A 19,693-nucleotide genomic window follows, 5' to 3' on the forward strand; every position below is an offset into this window, starting at 1 on the left:
TCAATCTTCTCCCACATTAAAATGTGATTAAGGCTGAAAATTAATCCGTCATTAGGCCATTAAGAAGAGAATTTTATGTCACACATGCCTGTGGCAATTCTGCATCTTCATATTGCTCTAGGAAAATGAATGAGCTTGCTTACTTCATCTCTTTCGTGAATCAATTAGTAAAATTCTGAATTTCTTAATCATCTAAGCCAAGTAATTAACCTTAGAGCCATTTCCCATAGGGTAAGTAAGGAATTACCCATAAAATTGCTAGGTCTCGAAGGAAAAATCTAATCTCTTGCCTAAGGAGGATTCTTTAATAATTCTAATCTGCCATTTGGTTGTTATGATGCTCTCGGACTTTAGCTCTTTTCTTCAAGTTTATCATTTAAAGAAGTGAGTAAAATGGCCCCGGTTAAGAGAACTCGCTTCGGTGGTGCCCACGACCACGAGGCGGGAACGAGCAATACAAATGGAAAAGGAAAAGCTCCCATGGTCGAACAAGCACCGGCCATCTCACGAGCCAATGAGGAAGAAATGGAAGAGGTAGATCATAGTTTTATTCAAGTTGTTTAATTTAACATTGCATACGTTTAGCTAGGAATGAACATATCCCCAAACATGTTGGAGAAATCCGATAGAAACCTCGGCAATTGAATTCATTTGTATATTAAAGTCTAAAGTAGGAAAGAAATGATTGACGGATATACTGTTTGCAATAGGAAAGAATGTCTGCTAGGGAAAATTTAGCTCGGCATGTTCATTCTATTTCCAATGTTGAATTAATCATGAACCCTCTCTTGATCACAGGGGGCAGAGTTCCTGGTTAAGGGCTCTTGAATCCACGACTGCTGCTGGTTAAGCGGTGGATACCCACGACTGCTGGTTAAGCGGTGGGAACCCATGTCTGCTGGTTAAGCGGTGGGAATGTCCATGTCGTGCTTTCTATGCGGTGGACATACCTAGTTGTATGGGCAGCTAGGCGACAACGGGAGGAGTAAACTCTCGCTGGAGGGGGGATGTTGTACCTCCAGAACATTGGAATTTTAATGAATAAGTTTGAGTAGAATTTTTACTAGAACTCTCTCTTGGTGCCGCTGTGCAATTCTGATGGAAGGGCTGTCTTAACGAACTTGTGAATCGGAATTTAATCAAGGAACTTTTATGTTGAACAACCACTGTGGTAGTAATTAGGGCACACAAGGAAGTGTGAGTGTGGGGGTGGAAAGTGGGGCCTTGGCTCAGGTTGCCAATGCCTATGAGAAGGGTGATCCCGATTGGTCGGGAACTCTCCGTCCCCATAGTGTTATAAATCGACGTTAGTATTACTCATTGCCCCTAGAGCGGCGAAGTCTCAAGTGTACGTGCCTCTGAAACATGGGGAGAAAGGCACTCGAGGTTTCTCTTCTCTTGGAAGGTGGGTCTTAGGATCGCTAGATAGGTTAAGTACGCTTCCCCTACGAGGTGGAGCTAGATCTCGATGCTAGTAGGCTTGAACTCTACTCACCTTGTGATGAGAGACCGTCCGCTAGTTGAACCTTGAGCCACTTTGTTTGCTTCCGCTTTAGATCTAGTGGGCACCAAGTTCACCATCAGATCCACCGTTTGATACGACGAGGTGGGGACCTCACACCTTGTATCAGAGCTATAGGTTTACGAATTGTAAAATGATGTTGTTTGAAATTTTAAAAACTAAGGGATTGTAGGATAGCTCGTACTCAAAGCTTGAGCATGATGTTTCCCAGAATAATGACATTGGATTTGTCTAGTGGATTGTCTCCTGAGTGATGTTAAAGAGTTTTACTCGTTGAGCTTGTTGGGATTCAGTGGGTTTCACATGATGTTTTTTGAAAAGTCGTTGGTGCGACTAGTGCTGCGGGCAGGTAGCCTGTTGATGCACATAAAGTTATAAGTATGGATCAAAGCTCTCGAGTAAAGTTTTAACCATTATTTATTGGCTGACAATTTTGGATGTATTCAATGGAATTTAAATGGTGAAATGGTTAAAATCCTTTGTGATAGCTGTACAGATTAAGTAGGTTGGTTAAGCCCAAAAAGTTAAATTTCTTCTTGAGTATGGAAAATCCTAGGTTCATTTGAGAAGAGTGCTATAGTAACGAGTTTTATACCATTGGATAGGTACCGTCTATTGCGCTATATACCGCCGTTCAAGAGAAAAAGTTTCTCCTTAAGCAAGCTCAGCCTCCAACCTTTAAAGGCGAAGGGGCAAATGTGGAAAGAGATGCATAAGTATGGATGGAGGCTATGGATGACTATGTCGAAGCTGCGAGAACTCAACCCGAGAACCAAACCATGCTTGCAATGTTCCGCTTGTCTGGTGATACCAAGATCTGGTGGAAACAACATTGTAGGGACTTGGATATCAAGGGATCTTCCCAGTCATGGGAAGACATCAAGGCTGTTGTGATGGAGCGTTACTTACCACCCGCCTATAAAACCTTGAAGATGAACGAGTTCTTTTCCCTTCGGCAGCTGACTTCATCTGTCAAAGAATATTATTCAAAGTTTGTCACTCTTCGGAGATATGCTCCTAAGATGACATTGGAACAATAGGTAGCACGGTTCGGCCAAGGACTCATCGACCCCCTGAACAACCGACTAGAAGCTCTCAGGCCAGCAACTCTGCAAGATGCCTTGCTAAGGGCCAAACCGTTAGCTAAAGAGATTCAGAGGACTACCCAAGATAGTGAATACTATTTGTCAAAGAAGGCCAGGCCAGACAATTGGAGTAACAGACCAATCAACCCTGCATACGACCATCGTCCGGTAGTAGCTACTACGGTAGCTACTGAGTTTCCCAATATAAGATGCTTTGAGTGCCAGGAGTATGGACATTACAAAAGTCGATGTCCAAAAAGGATTTCCCAAACATCTGGTGCTAATAATGTACCTCTGAACGTCAATGGGCGAGGTCAACCAAACGGAAGAGGAGGCCGAGGAAGAGGATACATAGGACAAGGAAGCGGAGCTTTCGCTAATGCCGCAGTGAGACAACCAACTGTGGGTGATGAAGCTGATGAGAGAGCAACAATGTATGATGCAACTGCTAATCCTAGTGAGCAATAAATCAGGCACCAGAATCTCATCAAAGTTCATCAGAATAAGACGCATAAAGCTAAAGACTATTCTAATATCAAAGAATGTCTTTACTTTAGACAAAGGATATATGTACCTAAGTAGTTAGCATAGAGTTTATCCAGATGTATTCTTGAGATGAGGACATCTCAAATTTTTCACGTTGGGGAGGTTGTAAGGTCTGTGACCCCAACCAAAAAGAGCACCCTTGTACCATGAAATGATCATAATGGAAAAAAGTTACTATTTTTAGCAGTTTTCCGAATTCTGTCAGTGCCATGATGTTTAGAATGTTATAAAGCTTCGAAATGTGAATTAAAATAATTTTTGTGAAAATTTTCCAAATATAGTAAGTTTTTGGTCACCCAACCCGTCTAGCATTAGGCAAAATTTGGACTCACAAAGGGGCCCTTTAAGGAGTTTGACTTTACCTATCTCTACCAAAACAGGCGCATGGATAAATTTTTGCAAACAAACTCCAAATTTGGCGGAGGTTTGACAGTTAGGGTGTCCTCTTCAAGCTCTATCTACTGATATATAGCACGCCATGAGATTCTTCATATTTTAAAAGATACTTTTTTTGATTCACCTATGATGTGACAACTCTATCGGAATCTAAGTGAATCAAAAAAAGAATCTTCTAAAATATGAGGAATCTCATGGCGTGCTATATATCAGTAGATAGAGCTTAAAGAGGACATTATAGCTGTCAAACCTCCGCCAACTTTGGAGTTTGTTTGCAAAAATTTATCCATGCGCCCGTTTTGGTAGAGAGAGGTAAAGTCAAACTCCTTAAAGGGCCCCTTTGTGAGTCCAAATTTTGCCTAATGTTTTGACCGTCTCAAAAATCTGCACCTGTACCTCGAATTTGAAAAAAAAAGCATTTTCGAACCCCGAGGGGCTGCTAAATATGGTAGGTACTTGGTCCAGTACGCCTTAGTTAGAGCTCAGTATAGCAATTTACGACATCAAAATCCGACTCGTATGGCCCGTTTTAGCCTAAAACCAATTTTTCATAAAATTGTCCGGGGAGGCACCGGGGACCCGGGGCTGTGTGGGAACAGGTTCCAGGCCACTCTAGACCAGCTTTAGCAGCTAGGGGGCACCCTCTTGCCTTGTGGGAGTCTTTGGGAAGTTTCCAAGCTTGCAACTAAGTGTGAGAACCAGTTAACTAAACCAACTGGACACTTGGTGGGTAGGCAACTAAACTTGCCATGCAAGGACTGAGTGCTCACTCAGATGCTTATAGCAGCACAAATCGATTTTCAGCTTGAGGAGGCCTATTTAAAGGCATGCACACACACACACACACACACACACACACACACACACCTTGGGGAGGTGCTGCCGGTACACACACAGTTTTTGAAGGAGAAGCAAGGAGGGAGGTGCTGCCGAAATTCTCATCTTGAGGATTCATTGGATCAGAATAATCAGAGGATTCTCAGCCCCTAATCACGGTAATCATGGTTTAATTACTGCTCTTCTTAATTCTCATCTTTATTCTCCAAATTCCTTAGCTACTATGCTTAATCCTGGCTATAATTTCCTATAGCTGCTCTCTAAATCTCCATAGCTATACTCCATTACATAATCTCCATAGCTAAATTATGCAGCCATTCATCATCCTTAACCAATGATTAATGCATGATTAGGAAAGATTCTCTCTCTAGGCAGCATAGTTAATAAATTGTCAACTAGTAATAGTGTAGATTTGATGAAATTCATTCTTTTACCACTCAATAGTGTGGTAATTAAATTAGACTCAATCTTCTCCCACATTAAAATGTGATTAAGGCTGAAAATTAATCCGTCATTAGGCCATTAAGAAGAGAATTTTATGTCACACATGCCTGTGGCAATTCTGCATCTTCATATTGCTCTAGGAAAATGAATGAGCTTGCTTACTTCATCTCTTTCGTGAATCAATTAGTAAAATTCTGAATTTCTTAATCATCTAAACCAAGTAATTAACCTTGGAGCCATTTCCCATAGGGTAAGTAAGGAATTACCCATAAAATTGCTAGGTCTCGAAGGAAAAATCTAATCTCTTGCCTAAGGAGGATTCTTTAATAATTCTAATCTGCCATTTGGTTGTTATGATGCTCTCGGACTTTAGCTCTTTTCTTCAAGTTTATCATTTAAAGAAGTGAGTAAAATGGCCCCGGTTAAGAGAACTCGCTTCGGTGGTGCCCACGACCACGAGGCGGGAACGAGCAATACAAATGGAAAAGGAAAAGCTCCCATGGTCGAACAAGCACCGGCCATCTCACGAGCCAATGAGGAAGAAATGGAAGAGGTAGATCACAGTTTTATTCAAGTTGTTTAATTAACATTGCATACGTTTAGCTAGGAATGAACATATCCCCAAACATGTTGGAGAAATCCGACGGAAACCTCGGCAATTGAATTCATTTGTATATTAAAGTCTAAAGTAGGAAAGAAATGATTGACGGATATACTGTTTTCAATAGGAAAGAATGTATGCTAGGGAAAATTTAGCTCGGCATGTTCATTCTATTTCCAATGTTGAATTAATCATGAACCCTCTCTTGATCACAGGGGGCAGAGTTCCTGGTTAAGGGCTCTTGAATCCATGATTGCTGTTGGTTAAGCGGTGGATACCCACGACTGCTGGTTAAGCGTTGGGAACCCACGTCTGCTGGTTAAGCGGTGGGAATGTCCATGTCGTGCTTTCTATGCGGTGGACATAACTAGTTGTATGGGCAGCTAGGCGACAACGGGAGGAGTAAACTCTCGCTGGAGGGGGGATGTTGTACCTCCAGAACATTGGAATTTTAATAAATAAGTTTGAGTAGAATTTTTACTAGAACTCTCTCTTGGTGCCGCTGTGCAATTCTGATGGAAGGGCTGTCTTAACGAACTTGTGAATCATAATTTAACCAAGGAACTTTTATGTTGAACAAACATTGTGGTAGTAATTAGGGCACACAGGGAAGTGTGAGTGTGGGGGTGAAAGTGGGGGCTTGGTTCAGGTTGCCAATGCCTATGAGAAGGGTGGTCCCGATTAGTCGGAAACTCTCCGTCCCCATAGTGTTATAAATCGACGTTAGTATTACTCATTGCCCCTAGAGCGGTGAAGTCTCAAGTGTACGTGCCTCTAAAACATGGGAAAAAAAGCACTTGAGGTTTCTCTTCTCTTGGAAGGTGGGTCTTAGGATCGCTAGATAGGTTAAGTACGCTTGCCCTGCGAGGTGGAGCTAGATCTCGATGCTAGTAGGCTCGAACTCGACTCACCTTGTGATGAGAGATCGTCCGCTAGTTGAACCCCGAACCACTTTGTTTGCTTCCGCTTTAGATCTAGTGGCCACCAGGTTCACCATCAGATCCGCCTTTTGATACGACGGGGTGGGGACCTCACACTATCTAACACACGATCAAAAGTTTACAATCATGGTTATGAACCGACACTCAAGGTCGCGGTTTGGGATTTGACTTGGATTGGTGGCCATATTAAGACAGTGATCAACTATGGCAGATGAAAGGATCATGTAGAGAGCTCTAAGGGAATGACTACCTTAGCAGATTAACCATCGATCTAGGGCTTTAGGCTACAAGAAATCTTGGACCGTTAAAGTGCTAGCAAAGCATCTTTATGTAGCTTTTTACATTGATCAACAAGGTCAGGGGCAAGTACAAAAATCGTGTACAATCCATGCAAGGCATGGTGGTGGTCTTGGAGAACCATGGACATACAAAGGTCTGTCGATCTACTGGATTTAACCTGGCAATGGACTCAAGTCGAGTCCCATCAGGTACGTTTCATTCAGATTTCTTTTTTTTTATTGTTGTGAACAATTTTGTAGCAAGTGGCACCGCTTGTGTGCCTACGCAAGCCAAAGCCATTTCATGAGTTTTGAAGCCCTTACGGTTTCACAGGATTTGAAGTACAAGGAGAAGCAAGGGCTTATCAAGATGAAATTTATGTCATTGTAGCTCTCAAGGAGGACAGAGTTCGTACTTTTATAAGGTGCACAAAGTGCATTCAAACTGGAGATTTTACTTTTGGATTTTAATAATTTTAGCAGAACTATCAAAAGATAATGCATAAAAAGGCTATGATGATGCAAGCCAAGGCTTGTTTCTAAACTTGATGAGAGGTGCCATATGTTTGGTCATGCGCGAAAAGCTCAAGGTGGTGAGCCTACCTGTCATGTCTGGAGATCGTCGGGAAGTCATGCGCATCGTAGAAGCTGCTGGAAGGTTGATCCGCTCTAGGTGGCAGAAGCTCTCTCCACAAAGTCAATAGTGAGAATGAGCTAAAAATGGAGTGAAAATTTCTTATAATGGAGGTCCCCGAACCACTTTTCATGAAACTTGACATGTGCTCCTACCTTCTTGTGAGATGCGGTTTAGGCTCAAAAATTTCTTGATTTGGACTCCATTTGCTTTGTTTTACCAGAATTTTGGCATTTCGGTCAAAACCTCGCCAAAACACGCTTTCCGCTCCAGTCTCATAATTGCACCCCCACTGTACCAGAGGTTGTCCTATAGTCACTGATCATCCCCATATTTTTTGTTTTTCATTACGACTGTTTTTCACCTGCTTTTTGTATTTTTGAAGTTTTTCTGCCGAAAATTAGCAGAATTAAAAGGAAAATAGAAAATCAAACCCAGAAAATACCCAAAAGTCATAATAAATCACAAACATCACCGCAACACATTATATACACTCACATGCAATTTTTATGGCCTGATTTCTCCGTTTTACCAATATTTTGCATGAAAAATGGCTATTTCTACTTATATACACACACCTAGGGGCTTGATTTGGCAATTGGCTCCATATACCTGTAGCTTCATGCTGTATAAGGGCATATGTACTTGGGTTACTCCAGAAAATTTTGCAATCAAACAACAATCCTAAAAATAGTCAAAAATCATGCCCTTTTTTTGCTGTTTCTGTTATTGGTTCCGCATTTGAGAGTGCCTCTAGAATGCCTGTGCCTCTAGAATGCCTCCCCCCCTCCTAGCCGGAGTCCTCCCGGACGACAAGGTTTCGCCTCGGAGTATGTGCCGTGCATAGGTTGAAAAAGTTGTACTAATGTCTGGCCGATTAAAGTGGCCCTATTTTATGCATACTCTGTCAATGCATGGAAAAATTAATGTTGTGCAAGAGAAGGGAATAAGCAATATGCTTATTGGCATTCGCCGTCGAGGTTTCCTGTTTTCTTTGCAAGTAACAGCTGTAACTCTACTGCTCTCTGTTTAATTGTCTTTTTGGCAAAAGGCAATTGCTTTGCCGACACTGTTGATGGAGTCGTAGTAGCTGATTTGAAGGAGAATTGGCTGGGCCGTAATGGCTATAGGCCGTATTGCCATTGCTTTCCATTGGTATTTTGTTGCTGCCGGTTTTTGTAGATGGTTTGGCACTTTCTTGTTTACCACTGGTTTGTTTTTTATTGGCATCCCCATAAGTCGGTTTTTCGTTTTGAAATGCAGCTGTCTGCTTTCCGTTGTTGCTTGTACTGAAGGGAGTTCCTTTTGCTTTTGCTTTGGTATCCAAATGTGAGTGACATTTGGGTTATGGCTAAGCATTTTCTTTGGGATCCATATCTGTTTTGTGCTTTTGGTTTGTGGTTGAACCTTCTGCTTTGTTGGAATCCTTTTGTTGCATTGTTGTTTGTCTGCCATGTCCTTTCTATCTTTCCGCATCCATACTTGTTTTCCTTGTTTTGGTAGCCTAGATCTTTGCATTGTGGCCGGTGACTTCATATGTCTGTAATTATCATGGTTGGCTTTTACCTGATTGTTGGTCTCGGGTATCATGTTGTTCTTTAAGGGCATTCGTGCTTTTCGCCTTGTTCCCAGTGATTGCATGGCTTGCAGTTGATCATGCTGGTATTGCTGAGCAAAAGCTATCACCTGTTGTTCATGTTCATGCGGAATTTTGACTGCCTTTGCTTTCCAATCTATCTGCACATTGTACTCTTTTTGCCAAGGTTGGCCCAGCATCATTGGGTGTTGTGTGCTTTCATCTGTCACCACATAGAATTTGTGTGGGTAAATATATTGATGTATCTGTACATTCAATATAGTCCATCCCAATGTTTTCAACGGGTGTGATGTGCTACTTTCCAGCACTTGAGGAGTAGAATGAAGTTGACCTGTGACTTTGAGTTGTTGGTATAATCCATTAGAGATCAAATTTGCTTGAGCACCCGAATCAAGTAATGCTGTCGATTCAACTTGATTGTTGCTGCCCATTTTGACGGGGATTATTGGCTCCACTGTTTCCTCCTCCAACTTCGTCAGTCGAATGGCATTGATTCGCAATGGTGTTCCACTTTGTTGGTGTTGTCGCAGAAGTCGTCTTTTTGCAATGCGTTCTTGTGCTTCGGCTTGAGCTTCCTCCCATACTCTCTATTTTTCCTTCATTCTTTGTTTTCCTTGATGAATTTTTTGGAGCATCTCCTGTGTGAGTGGTAGATGATAGCTCCTCAGTCGACATCCACTAATCCAGTTTGACATTTCTTCACCTGCTAATGTAGCAAGCTTGACAGCTCCACTTTTGTGATAGATCACTAATCACAAATGGTCCCATCCCTCGCTTTTTTAGTTTCTTGGCCTGTTGCTTCAAGGTATAAACAAGTACATAATCACCTGTTTTAAACTCTTTGGTACGCACGTGTTTGTCAAAAAATTCCTTTTGTCTTCTCTTTTTAGCATAGATTGAAGCGACAACTCGTAAGCGGAGTTCATCTAGCTTTTCAAGATCATCAATTCTTGAAGAGAGCTCATGCCCTGTCCATTCTAAGCTTTTTGCTACTCGTAGGGTTGGAATTAAAAACTCTATGGATAGTATAGCATTCAGGCCAAACACCATGTTGTATGGTGTTGTTCCTATTGATGTTTTGTAAGCTACCCTGTATGCCCATAGTGTTGAGTGTAGCTGTTGATCCCAATCTGTTCTTGATTCTGACACTTTTTTAGTGAGAACCGTACATAGTGTTTTATTAGTGGCCTCAGCTTGCCCATTGGCCTGTGGATGGTATGCTGCGGATTTCCTATGTATGACCATGAATTCCTCTAGCAGATATTCAATGAATTCATTGAGAAAATGTGTTCCACGGTCACTGACAATTTCTATTGGTAACCCGTAGCGTACAAAAACATTCTCATACAAAAATTGTGCCGTGGTGCGTGCATCAGCTTTTTGTGTTGCTTTGGCTTCGACCCATTTTGTGAGATAGTCCGTGGCAACTATGATATATTGGGTATGGGTGCGATATGCAGGGGGTGATATAGGTCCCACAAAATCAATGCCCCATTTTGCAAATGCTCTTGCTCCCATCATTGGCCGTAATGGAATCTCATCTCTTTTTATTGGCACCTTGGTGTGTTGACATGCGTCACAACGCTTTACAAACTCTTCCGCATCCATGTGCAATGTAGGCCACCAAATTCCTGCTGCGGTTAAGACAATTTTTATCGTCTTATCGCCCAAAAAATGGCCTCCACTTATTCGGCTATGTGCATGTTCTAGAATCAGCAGGTATTCACTTTCACTTGCACAGATTCTAAGTTGATTGTCCTTACCTCGCTTATAGAGTTGGTTCCCAATTAACTGAAAGTCACGAGCTTCCAGCTCTATAGTTTTTTTCCGTGCTCTTGTGATGTTCTCAGGGAACGTCGTGGTGGTTAAGAAGTCAATGATATATTGACTCCATGCAGGTGCTATGTTTACCTGAAACAAAGTTGCGTGATCCACTGGTTGTTTGACACTACATATAATACAATTGATAACATAAGAATGTGTGTCCGCATACATAGTTGGCCAATAAACCCCTAATTGTTTCAGTCTCTGGTGTGTCTTCACTGTTGAACAATGAAATGCACAACCCTAGACATGTGCATCTTCAAGGTAGCACTCGAATTCTTCCGGATTTATACATAATCGTAGGATTAGGTCAGATCCAAGATGATACAGCCGTCCTGCTATCAACTGGAAGTTTTTTGTTTGTCAAGTTGTTTGCTGTTTGGATCTGCATTCCGTATTATCAAACCCACTTCCAAAGGAAAGAACGCTAACAATTTCCTGAGACCGTTTGGGTACCATTTCAATGTTGAAAAGATAAGCATGTGGTATGTCATCATCTACTCCTTCAAGAGCTTCCCCGTTGTGTATCCTTGAAAGATGATCCGCTCGTAGATGGGTTTTACCATTTTTGACCACCACTGTGAAGTCAAATTCTAGCAATATAATAAACCAGCGTACAATTCTCCCCATATTGCAAGGTTTATTTACTAGGTACACAAGAGCTTGATGATCTGTGAAGAACACAAATCTGTTTACAAGTAAATAATGCCGAAATTTCTTTACAACATAAATCATTCCTAACCCTTCCCGCTCGGTTGTTGTGTAGTTCTTTTCTGCACTGTTTAACTGTCGACTCGCATAGCAAACCGGAAAATCCATTGTTCCGTCTCCAGGTTGAGCTAGAATACTTCCAATTGCATATGCTGAAGCATCAATGTGCACATGGAATATCTTTTCCCAATCTGGTGCCTTTAGTATAGGTGCTGATATAAGGTTTTCCTTTAGCTTTTGGAATGAAGTTTCACACTCCTCGGTCCACTCGAAATTGACTAGCAAACGATACAGTGGTTGTGCGATAACCGCATACATGTATATGAATCTTCGATAATATCCGCAGTGTCCCATGAAGGATTGCACTTGTTTCGCATTAGTAGGCCTGGGTAGGTCTACAATGACTTTGACTTTGTCTAGGTCAGTGGCTATGCCATTTCTTGAGACAATATGTCCTAAGATTCGTCCTTGCTTAACCATAAACACACACTTTTTCGGGTTAAGACAGATTCGATATGTCCTGCACTTTTCAAAGACCTTTTGCAAATGGTCAATATGTTCCTCTCGTAGGAGAGAGTGTACACACAGGTCATCCATGTAAATTTCTAAGAATATTCTTAGGTATTCCTTGAATGCGTGAGTCATTAACCTTTGGAAAGTGGCAGGTGCATTAGTTAAGCCAAATGGCATAACTCCATACACATAAATCCCCCATTCTGTGGCAAATGCTATTTTGTGTTGATCCTCCCTTGCTATTGCCAGTTGGTTGTATCCTGAAAACCCATCCAGAAAGGAATAAGCCCGTTTCCCGGCCACTCACTCCAGTACATGTTCTGTGATTGGCAAGGGATAATTATCCCTTATGGTTGCTGCATTCACCTTTTTGAGGTTTACACACACTCGCAATTTTCTATTCTTTTTGGGAACTACCACAATGGGAGACACCCAATATGTATGTTCAATTTCATAGATGAATTCAGCTTCCATTAGCTTATCAATCTCTTCTTTGATTTGTTTAGCAAATGTGTCATTATATGTATAAGGACGTTGTTTGCTAGGTTTTGCATCCGATTTCAAAGGAATTGTATGTTGGCATATCAATGGATGAACTCCTTTGAGGTCTTTATAGGACCAAGCGAACACATCTTTATACTTCTTGAGAATTTGTGTTAACTGTTCTTCCTCCTCAGGCTCTAAATTGTTAGCTATATAGAGTGGCTGAGGCTTTTCACCTGGTTCTGCGAGGTCTATCTTTTTTGCATTTTCAGGCCCATCGTAAGATTCTTGGTTGGTTCTTTCCCTTACTGGTGGTGTCATGATGATTTTTCTGTCCTGGATAGTAAATTTTCGATAGTGTGATGGTACATTCATGTTCCCCTTTTCTGACTCCCCTTTACCATCACTATCTTCTTCAGTGGTCCATATCTCTCTCAAAGACCGTTTCAGTTCTTGGTATTTCTGTTTACGCTCCAGTTTGGTCCACTCCTGGTCTTTTGTTGTTTCTTTTTTTGAATTTTGAGATTTTTGTGATTTTGTTTCGGTTTTAGCTTTCCGTACCTGTTTTATTTCCTTTCGCATTCTTTCTTTTTGATTTTTTGAGAATTTCCCGGATATTTGATCCTTTACACAATCCTCTGCTTTTACCAGCATCAAATAGTGAGTTTTACCTTTTATTCTAGGCATCCGGTTCTCTCTCGCTTTGTTTCCTACTCGTTTCCTCCTATAGCGTTCTTGGCGTCTAGGGTGTTGATTAGCAAAATCATAAAACTTGATATTCTCGATTTCATTTCCATGCTCACTTGAGGTGTCTGAACACTCATTATCTGCATCCTCATTTACTTCCAAATGTTCAGAGGAGTTGTAAAACTCTTCTTGTTCTGGTGGTTCTACCGTCTCTTTTTCTCGTATAATGCTTACCATGTAATAGGGTAACACATCATAGCCATCCTTATCACAAAATTTTATTGTTGGACTATCGGTAATGGTACAGACATCCAATGTTGCTAGTATGTGTTCCCATTCTAGAGGTTCCAAGGCATCTTCAGGGAAAGGTTCCGGAATATACTCCTTGTCCCCAATTGTTCTTTCTAAGACGCATTCCTCTCTTCTTAAGCTTCCATAGTGAGAAGCTCCGCACATCCATAGCTCTTTTGGTTGCCCTAACCATGCTGGTAGTTCTGATCCTGCTACTGTAGCCGAATCAAACTCTTCCATAGGTGTTTGGTTCAGATCTTTGTAACTATGGTCTTTCAGGTGTATTTTAGTTGTTATCTCGCCATGTCTGAGGTATATGTGGTCATAACCCCAATCTTGGACCATCTTCAATTTTCGCATGAATGGTCGTCCCAAGATGATCTCATAATTGTTCTTCTTGTCGAAATCAACTATTGCAAATGTATGCTCATACTCAATTCCGCACGAAGTGACAATCACTTTTTCTAAGAGTCCTAGAGGCTTCTCCATGAACCCATCTGCCAATTATAGTTTCATTCTGGTAGCCCTCAAAGCCGGTTTTCCCCATTTTTTCCAGATTTCTTTGGTGACGATAGGAACCCCCGCTCCACTGTCAAGAATAGCTTTGGAAACTACTCCTTGGAATTCTACTGGTAGCGTAGTGTTTCCATGTTCTCCTTCGCAATATTCTCCAACCTTATTTAATTGTACTGGTCTAGTGTTTAGTTGAGACCTGTCCAACTCTCTGATCCCTTCTTGTAGCTTCAAGGTGGGGTCTTTCACTCCAAATTTTTCTAGGCATTTTCCTACTGTGGTCCACATGTTTTGCCTTAACCTTAGGAGTTCTACTAACGTGATTGTGCATGCCACCGGGGTGGATAACAACTCAATCAATCCTTGCGAATCCATCACCTTGTTAGAAGAAAGTCTTTGAGATGGGATTGCTCTCACTTCTGACTTAGCTTCGTACTCTCCCAAGTAAGAGGGTAAGGTTCTCAACGAGTCTGGTTGGCTGTGCCCCGAACTAATATATCCTTGGTCTCCCCCTTGTGAATGTATCTCAAAGCTCATCTGCAACCTTGCCTCAAATTCTTCAATAGGAGGTAAGATCACATTCTTTTCTTTTCTTGTGCTATTCAGGTGGTTACTCATCCTATTAGCTTCGTTGTCCTCACGGATTTGCTTCCACAGATCATCTAGACCGTCACAGTCCTTACCCATTTTTGCCAATATTTTAAGCTGGAACTCGTCACTTGTCCCATCTGTGGTATTTGGCACTACGATAGGCTCTCCTCTTGACTCATAGGCATTAGTGAGTCTTTCCTTTGTTTCCACATGTTTCTCTAAAGTTGGTTGGATAGGGGTTGGAGCTGGTGCCTCATGCCAATTTGCAGGTTTACCCAGCGGGTCTTCCATCAATGATTGAGCCGTCTCGACCATCTTTTTACACATATCCAACCTCTGTTTTTCTATTTCAGCATATGGATAAGTCATCCACCTTTGCTCCTGGGTTTGATTCTTTTTAAGTCGAGCTTCATAAGCTTTTAGAAGCGCATCCAACTGCTCATTTACCTTGTCCACCAGTACAGATCCTCCTGATCCTGCACTTTTGGGCTTTGCTATTTCGTTGGGTGCTATAGCTGCTGTGGTGTGTGAGATTAAGCTAGCTAGATTCTCTAACCGCTCCAATTTGTCCTTTGTATGTTTCAACTCCTCGGATAGGGCTGTTTGCTCTCGTTCCTTCCTGGCTTTCCTACGCGCCTTTCTAGCTTTCGAAGTGCTTCTCTGATTTTTCGTTTCTGAACTTTGGGCATCAGTTTTTGGTTCTTCAACTATGGGTTCATTCGTCCTTCTTTGAGCTTGGGCTCGTTTTACCGCCTGAATAGGTATGATTGTCTCATTTTTCGATCCTCCACTGGAAGGTACTGTTTCTAACATGTTCAAGGTGGTTTTTGTTCCTTTGCTTGGGTTTTTAGGGAAATCGGGAATCAAATGAGTAATTCCACATTCTGGGCAATACACATTGACTCTAATGATTTCATCATGAGGATAGTCTCTCAGCCAATGGTCTCCTCCACACTTGTAGCAGGGTCCCTTGGGTTGTTGAGGTGCTCCTTGAGCTCCTCTTTGTTGGTAAGCATGTCTCTGTCCGCCCATGCCTCCATTGGCTATGAACAACAATGTTCGTTCATCTAAGCTATATCTTCCTTCTCCTGCTGCCTATGTAGCCGTTGGTGGTCGTGTATTTTCGATCATGCTCCATGGTTTTGGTGTCGAGGGTTCTTTTGGTGGATAATAGACAGGGTTTGCCGCATATACATTGGGATCTTCATAATATGCATGCATAGGCATCAAAGCCTTATCCTCTGATTCAGTTACCATTGGTGTGTGTCTTATACCCACTGGTCGTAATCCTGGTAGGGGTGGTCGTTGCCCCAACACCGGTTGTGGTCTTTCTACACCTACAGGTCCTGGTAAATTGCCTGCTTGATATCTAAGCATCGATGGAACTTGAGGGGAAGCTACTGGAGCTTGGGGAGCGTAAGGTCTCTCTCTCACATATCCCTTGTTATAATAACATTCCTCGGTCCCATGGTTTGTCCATTTTTGTTCAATAGCACACCACTTGGGCTGTTTAGCCTGGGGTTTGGCGTACAAGTTGATCTTTTTTAGCACTTCATCTATAAGCTGCTCCTGGTTTACAGCTACTTCTCCTTTCGGTGCTGTCTTAGAAGAATTTCTTCCACTTTGCTGTGAAGATGAATCGTCATCAAGGTCCTTGAACTTCCCTTCTTTGTAGACCGCACAATTGTCCACAAGGTACAGAGCTTCCTTGGTCACCTCATTCAACGTCGTGCTCCTCTTCATATGTAAGTCTTTCTGGAGATCTGCATTCCTTAGTCCTTGGATGAATATCACCATAAGTCTGGACTGAGTTGGCAGTTCTTCAACACGATAGAACTTAACATATCTTTTTAGTCTTAGTGTTGCCTTTCGTACAGATTCTTCATCTTTCTGTTTGAATTTATGGATTTGTGAGACGGTATTATGAGCTATTCCCCTTTGAGAGAATTCCTCGATAAACTCGTCAAACACTTCCTCCATCGACTAAAAGTCTCTACGCTCTACAGAGTCAAACCAAGTGGCAGCATCATCCTCTAGGGTTAGTCCAAACCCTGCAAATTGTGTAGGAAAATCTAACATCTCTTCGGCTCTAATTACACGCACAAAGGCTGCTACATGATCTCTTGGGTCTCTGCTTCCTATTTATTTCTTATTTATCCATTTTTGCACTTGAGAAGGTCTAATTCTTCGATGGTCTACAAACCTCATCATTGGATCACCCCGTCCTAGTCGATACACCTCCTCAAGCCTTCTGTAATAGGCTGGTTCCTCTCCCAATGGTGCTCCTAAGCCATAATTTCTAACGGTTCTCGTGGGAGGTGGTTCTTCTCTGCGAACTCGTTCTATGGGTGGTTCTCTAGGCTCTATTGATCCTTGAGTCTTTGGTTTACTCTCTGCCTGATACCTTGAATAGAGTGGTGGTTCTTGCAAATCCCTGAGCCCTTGTGTGGCTTGATAACCATTTCGGTTTCGGTATGATTCCATTGTTGCGCTCTGTCGAAGCCATACCTGCAATGATGTCTGGTTTGCTGGTTGGTCTTGGTTGTTGAATGCTTGCGGTCGGGTGGAATGTGAGGTTGCGTCATACTCATCTGAAAAAGGATTCGTAGACTTGCTTGGGGTGTAGGTGGCTCTTCGCACTTCCTCAGAGGCATATGCTGATGCTCGTGGACCTGTTGTTCTCTCTACTTCCTCTGGGAGAATACGCTGGTATTCTCGCCCATATCTATCAACAAAAACTATGCCCTTCCCCGTAGCAGTGTCATAAGAGAATAAGTTAAAAACCTTGTCTTTGCTTAATTCGTTTATGTATGGTTCTTTGCTGCGAAAGTAAGAGACTATACCCTCACTCTCATGCTTGTAGATTCCCACGTTCTCGTTCTAAGTTGGAACCCTGGTTGTTTTCTTATCATACATAAAAATAGCTCCGGGCCGATCAATGTTTGGTGGCGGTTCTTGAGTTTCTGAAACCATTTTCCCTTTCGCCACGTTATCTCCATATCTGTTGTAAGCTTCAGGGTTACTAACTATTAAATAGTGGTTCCCCTTTTCGTCTCGGAATCTATCTCCATCATCATAGACTTGGATTATCTCCAATCTTTGAGTTGGCTTCTCTTCGATACAAATTCACTTGCGGCCTCGATAGTTAGAATAGACTAGGGCTCCTCTCGAGTTTGTTCCCTCTAAGAAGATCACCGTGAGCTTGGAATCACTCAAAGGATTTTGGGAGGTGCTTCCTCCTTGCATAGGTCCATCATAGGTGAAACCTCCTGGCTGTTGGCTACCCATCATGAAGAAAGATCTGTCTGAAGAAGTGTCAGTATCACTCCCTTCCTCAATAATCGGTGCTAGTGGATCTAGCCTTGCTTGAGTTACACTCTCTTCGGTGGACACTAAGCTACCTTGGTCACCTCTGCTACCTTCTGGTCTCTAACAATGTATCTTCCTGATCTTTAATTCATCAAACTTATCAATACAATTTATCACAAATCCAACCACTCACCTAGCAAAGGGTCAGTTTCTGCACAACTTCTTTCTTTGTTGCTGAATATACCTGTACACAAGTGTTTTAATTTCGGCAATTGAATCAAAGCATTTATCTGCTAGAGGTTATCTTAGTAATGATTGGTATAACTGGAGAGTTAATCTCAACCACTACTGTATTTTATACACTGCTGCTGTTCTGGATTAGGTATGCTAATCTGAAACAGTACTTCCCTCCGATGTTGGTCAATTCACACGAAAAAGTCTGAATTCAGTCTTTGCTTCGTCAAATGGGCAAACAAGGTCCAAATTCACTTCTGAAAGAAGTTCTGGAACCCCTAAGCCAAATAGAATCTTACTGTCTATGCTAGATCAAATTTTCCTTGCATTAGGCCCTAATAGACATCCGCCGCGACGGACGTCAGCACAACGAGAACTCACCTAACATGTAATGTCAGCTAAGGACGAAGCTCGACCCGCAGGCGCGTGGAAGCAAGCATAAGGTGTCAACCTACACTCGACCGACTCCTAACTAATTCCTACATAGGTCTCTACCAATTGTCTAAGTCACAACCTTCAATAGTGCATAAGAGGAAACTTCCTACAACGCTTTCTAGAGTCGAATACCCATCAAACAATCTTGAAACACCCTAGAACTTGAAGGAGAGCCTACTAATACCAATAGGTCGCTCTCTCTAAGATCTATGAACCAAAATCCCAACCCAGAACACCTGGTGCAGAAACACGTAGGATGTCTGACCGAAATCTGCAGGTCTTCGTTTTCAAAATCTAAAGTGCCTAATGTGTAGTTCTACTCAATGTGAACGCGTGGATATGTTTCAATGCAAAATCGGACAACGTATGCTCACCCAAACAACCGGTGAAGCTCGTAGAAGGAGCTCGCAAAACCGGACCGTACGCGCGCAATGTACGTATCGGCGCGTAGCTCTCGTCGGGGACAACACACTGCACTTCTTCGCACTAGATTCCGACCACCGGAGCACACGTAGAGTCAAGATGAAGCTCACTCTCTCTCTCTCTCTCTCTCTCTCTCTCTCTCTCTCTCTCTCGTACACAGTATGCTCACTCACAGACTTCAAAACTTGTTTTTAAAATGACAAAAAGGTTTTTCATTAAGGTCAAAAAGTGGTATATATACCTTACAATTTCTTAAACCCTAAAGTTCCAAAAGCAACCATCTACTCAATCTAACTATCAAAACTGGGATACAATCTGGAAACTTCTGTAAGTCCCAATAATTACAAGGTGAAAAATCAGGTTTTCCTCAATGAATGAATAATTACAAAAAATAATAATCCTTCGGGTAGTTACTGCCGTGGGGTGTGTCCAGCTTCTAACATGTCACAAGCCTCCTCACCACTCAAGGTGTCAAGTGTCCATTCCCTAGATCTTCTATACCACTTTAGGTGGTACACCTCATGTAACCCCCATGCTTAAAGTCAACCATGCCATAAGAGATGGGTCCATGGCTATGAGTTATCCCTCGGCATCCACCATGGACATGCCTACACATGCACATACATGTCCATGCAATGCATACATATACATACCTTAGGCTATGAATTAGTTTATTAACATTAGAATAAGGACTATTTAGCTAAAGTGAGCTTAGCTTATCAAAATTTGTTTATGAAAGTTGTTATTAAGAGAGGAGTTGGAGGATAACAAGTTAAGTTATCAGATGTATACCCTTGC

Source organism: Adiantum capillus-veneris, chromosome 24 (genome assembly GCF_014529385.1).
Source record: "Adiantum capillus-veneris isolate H3 chromosome 24, ASM1452938v2, whole genome shotgun sequence".
Classification (NCBI taxonomy): Eukaryota; Viridiplantae; Streptophyta; class Polypodiopsida; order Polypodiales; family Pteridaceae; genus Adiantum; species Adiantum capillus-veneris.